This window comes from Fulmarus glacialis, unplaced genomic scaffold (genome assembly GCF_000690835.1).
Source record: "Fulmarus glacialis isolate BGI_N327 unplaced genomic scaffold, ASM69083v1 scaffold8387, whole genome shotgun sequence".
Classification (NCBI taxonomy): Eukaryota; Metazoa; Chordata; class Aves; order Procellariiformes; family Procellariidae; genus Fulmarus; species Fulmarus glacialis.
Genome location: NW_009222551.1, coordinates 4,003 through 9,135, shown reverse-complemented (window position 1 = coordinate 9,135; position 5,133 = coordinate 4,003). Strand labels below are relative to the sequence as shown.

Genomic DNA, 5,133 nt, shown 5'->3' with positions numbered 1-5,133 from the left:
GGAATCACTACTCATACTCTCTTGATTTACCACTGTTTAAATGCACTCCAAATTTCAGATTTTATTCTGGTTTTTAAAACCAAGTTTTCAGAATTCCATTTTATCTCTCCTCTATGTGCGATTCGGCGCGTGGAATGTTTTATTACTGGCACCGTTGGCCAAGGATATAATTTTACCTCCTGGTACTACTTTTAAAGCCCGTGATACACTCCACTGACTCCTTTAATAATGTATCATATGATACATAGTGAATCAAAAATCTTGTGTTGTGGTCTCCAAAGCCGTACTTATTCCACACAATAAATTCCTGAGAAAGTTAAACCTATATAAATTCACATCTTTGTAAATTAAAATCAGTGATTCTGTTAGAAAGTTACAGGGAAACAGCATTCTAACATTAAAAAAATTTGACCTCACAACCCAATCACTTGTTCACCTAATTATGCATAAATATCTGCAGGGTCCAGAATGATTTTGAACAGTGACAATTTTTCTGTAATACATTCTCTCAGAAATGTCTAATAAGTCAGCTACAAATGGGGTTGGAACAAGATTTGTCAGAACTTTGATTTTATTCTCCTTCCACTCATTGTCTACCATCAAGAGACACAGGAAAATGTAGCTTTACCTGCCTGTTGCCATATCACGTCAGGCAGTGATCTCATCACAAGAAAAACACCAGGAAGTGTTGTTCATTCATTAGTCGGCAATCTTCCCTCTCTGGCAATGCTGAACCAGTGTTAAGGTCTTTTCAATGAAACGCAAAACTACGATCCTGAATAATTTGTAGTCAATTATTTAGGGGCAATTTTTCAATAAGGACTCTGGTCCCATTTGCTTCTACCGAGATTCAAGTGGATACAGCAATATCCTCTTTGTGGTTTAAGAACAAGTTCAAAAAATAAAACCAAAAAGCCCCCAAAACAAGGCATAAAAGCAACTAAAAATCTAGGCTTCACAAAGACAAATGTATATGCCATATGCCCCTATTAAGAACGCTACAAGAATAGGCGGTATATTGTAGGTCAATATAGCCTTTAGTGAAAGTACTTACAGAGTCTATGAAATTTTGGAGACTTGTCAAGAGTTTGCTAGGAACATCCCAGACCATTATTACACTATCTCACATAGCAGTAATCTCATACTATCCAGATCATGATGTGGCAAACATGCCAAAAAATGGTACTCTGGGACCACTTTAACAAACTCCAAGAAGTCAACAGTATTTTTTGAACCAAAACCTGACTCTTGCAGTTAGAAAAGTTATGTTAATAGGCGGTATTTCCGGACTTGCTGCAGTTTATGGTTCAATCATTCTAAATATTGTCGTTACGGCAAAACAGCTACCATGTTCAAAGTGAAGTTAGGTTCACTCCACCAACTGGAACGTTTCCACTCCAAAAAGGCAAAAAGTCCAGAACCAAATGGGCAGACGCTCAATTCCACAATGATCCCAATGAAGTCAATGGGGCTCTGCCTAACTCCAGTGATATGCCTACCATAGGGCCATGCTTCATATAACTGTATTCAGATCTGGGATATTATACTAACAATACGAACTACCTTCTATTCAACACATCTGTAAAAGTATGGCCTCAAAGCTAGTTAAAGGAACACTTGTAAATTTAGTATTCACCAAGCATTTTATTTTAAGAGTTTTAAAAATACGTTACACTGGAAGCATTCTGTACAGATCATTGCATTTTTGAAGAGCTACCTAAAACCAAAAAGGACTACCAGTAAACATAAGAAAGCCTTTTTATGGCACACAAAGTAATATTTTCCACAGTAACAAGAAAGGAAAATTGTGGGTTTTTTATTAAACTAGCCAGTAAACATTTACATTCAAACAGTGATTATCACCAGGAATGCTAAGTATTTTAGATTAGATGAATCTAAAATGGCCAAACTGCATACATCACGTCTACAAGACAAAACTGGGATTCAGTCTAAAAAAAAAAAGGAAAAATAATCAGTATCTTAAAAAAAAAAACCAACAAAAAAACCCAGCACACCAAAGGTGATACATTAAAATCCAAACTGCGATGTTATCAGTGCCAGGAAATTGCCTGATCTTCACAGTGCTCCATTGACTTCAGTGAGAACTCTGTGTGAGAATAAGCTTGCCAACACAAACCATACTGAAGGGAATTATTTTACCTTCTTTACCCTCAAAATATGTAATAACTATGGAAAATGTTATTATCCTAATTCAAATCAACTATCTTTTTTTTAATGCTGAATTTCAATTAAATCTATATACTTGGGTGTCTTCATTCAATTTTCAATTTTGTTTCAAGACTTTTTTTCAAAAAGCAGTAAAATAAAGTAAAAACAGAGCATCATCTCCTTACATGGAAAGCTTAAGACAATTAGCAGACATGACAAAGACCAACATTACAGAATAATGTCTAAAATACCAACCTTCTGCGCAGGGCACAACTATCAAAGCTCTGTCAATAAAAACCGTGTTAGTTAGATGCTGGGCCACACCAACACTCGATGCTTCACGAAACTTAATATAACATACTTTGGAGGAAAAAGCAAGAGGTGCGTTGCTGCAAGATAAAAGGAAAAAACCAATCAGTCACATTAAATAATTGTATGCATGTATTTTTAAATATTACTCCTTAAGAAAAAAATAGGTTTTAGACTTCCTGGAAAAGTTAGCCAAAAGGCAAGAGTATAGAAATTTACTAATTTGCCTACTTACTATGTCACTAATAAGCACCTCCTCTTTTTTAATGGTAACTTACAGAAGCCAAAATCCCAAATTAACAAGGGATTAACAATGTTCTTTTATGATCTTGCTAAACAACATTGACCAGTACATTCCAAATAAGTGTTTTAAGTAGCATATTTATTTGACACATTTATGAAGTAAATAATTTATACTTTATCTTTTTTCCTCCAAATAATCCTTGTTTAGGAAAATCAAACAAGCCCAGTCATTTTTCAGTGGGTCCTTCAGATATTAGCCCATAATAACCAAGCCCAGTCATTTTTCAGTGGGTCCTTCAGATATTAGCCCATAATAACCAATACTTCTTCTTAGGTCTTCATGAAAGCAGTTTCATTAATTCTCATTAAGATAAAAGCAGTTCTTGAGAGTTCTTTCAAATGTTAGGTCTTAGTTCACTAATGTAACAAAAATCCTTTTTATCATCTGCCTTAGTTTGGCATAGTGTAGTACGGGATAACACTGGAGGAGGTAGGAGGAATTCACTATTAGGCTAGAAGAAGGAAGAAAATTCGTAATTTACTTTTCCATTATAAAGTATACCAACAGAGATGTCAGAAAGCACAATATGTAAACATTGTAATCTTGATCAAAACCAAAGAAGTTTACTTTAAAAAATGTATTCCCTAGTCAGGGTTTGTAACCTTTATATAAGCAGTTTATTTCTTCATATAAAGTAAGTACAGGTGAAATCTTCAAAGAGAGAACACAACAGGATATTGCAGGAACATCAGCAATTTCCATTTGAAAAGACCATCTGTCTTCTAGCAAAGCCGTAACTCATAGAAAATACACTGCATAAACTGTTTCACCTCAACTTTCTGGAAGTACCAGAAGCAGCTGAAGTTTAGCTCAACCCATCTTGTAGATCCTCAAATTCCAAGCAAGTACTCCCAAAGTTGTTGTATGGAATTAATTAGACTTTAATATCTAAACACAAGCTCAGAAGTTTTAAACACATTATTTCTCATACTAATTGCATAAATAAACCAAGAACTTAGTCTGAGGCAGGCAGGCAGACTGGTATGTTTCTGGTTACCAGAAAGGTAATACCTAGGTAAAATATCTAGAGAGCCAGCCAACTTCAGAATGGCATTCAGAAACACTTATGATGGAAAATTCTGTGAAAACAGATACACTGAGGAGGTGAAAATAAACAGGGAGTGGGAGAGACATAAATATGAAAGTCAACCTTATATAATTTAGAAAAACACTGCAAGATGACTATACTTCTTTGGCCCATTTATTTTCTTTCTAGCGGCCAATGTTTTTACAGTTTCAAGTTTCCACATTCAGGAAGGAAATAATCGTACAGAATGCCTTCTGGTTCAGAACAGTTGCCAACATTAGAGGTGACAGCGAGGTATGACTTTCTCAGTTCTCAGCAGAAATGTTTGCATACAACTTTTAATCTTATATATTCTGAAGAGCCAGATTTCGCCCACTGCAAAGATTTTTTTTTTTATGGCAACAGGGTATTTTGTTTGGTTGGTTTGTTGGGGGAGGGCAGAAGGGGGTCTGTGTGTGTGGATTGGGAGAAGAGGGTGTTTTGGGTTTTTTGTTGTTGTTGTTTAGGGTTTGTTTGTTTGTTTTTAAATATACATGCCAGTGATACAACCCAAATGGCTGAAGCCTCTACTGAAGATTCTGTGGTCCAGACTGTTGAAGACTTCTAACTGTTTTTTCCTTTTTTTGTTTTCATTGCTAACTCAAGAACATAATTCTGTTCCAGGCAGTTCCATGCCCCAAAAATAACCCTTATAAATTTCAACATCCATAAAGCCAGCTCTGACGAGTGTATGTTTTATAATATTCTCCCCCTTCTATTTCCTGGATTTCAATCACAAAAGCTGTGTGGAAAGTATGTTAAAAATATTAACATCAGAATACTGCTGCAAATGAAGCTCTAAGAAGCAGCCTTGGTACAAAGTGTTTTCTGAAGGTTACAGAGGAGAAATCCTCTGTAAGGTGACCACCTCCGCTGAAAACACATCAATGCTGCATCTACATCAGGGGAGATGACGAAGATCCAAAAGATCTGAAGTTCTAAAAGGTTTCACAGTGATTGAGTCCTCTCCTTTTACGAAGTGGGCCTCCTAAACCTCCCCAGCAGGCTTCTTCAGAAGTTTTTCTGAAAACAGAAAAGGCCTATTCTGTTTTAGTTCTTTTTGTTCCATTTTTTTCTGCTAGCCTTTCCTGAGGCTGAATTGAGGTAGAGTCATAGTCTTCTTCCTAGGGTTACAAAGCACGGATGCAAAAAAGCAACTCCTACATCTCTGATTCAAGGCTACTATAATCCAGTTTCTTTAGGAAAGCAAGAAAACTCAAAAAGGAAATAAATATCTAAGCCGTGTTCAGATCTTTCTGCCATTTTTGTATTCCTTTGTAGGGAG

The 5,133-nt window shown here is 35.9% G+C and overlaps 1 protein-coding gene across 1 annotated transcript in view; it reads right to left on the bottom strand.

The window, feature by feature from the left end:
• Positions 1-2,553, bottom strand: part of SREK1 (splicing regulatory glutamine/lysine-rich protein 1) — a 25,491-nt gene extending 22,938 nt beyond the window's left edge. Inside the window, exon 1 of the mRNA XM_009581476.1 lies at positions 2,425-2,553. The gene's annotated coding sequence lies outside the window, so the exon portion shown is untranslated. The remainder of the gene's footprint in view (positions 1-2,424) is intronic.
• Positions 2,554-5,133: the final 2,580 nt, after the last annotated feature.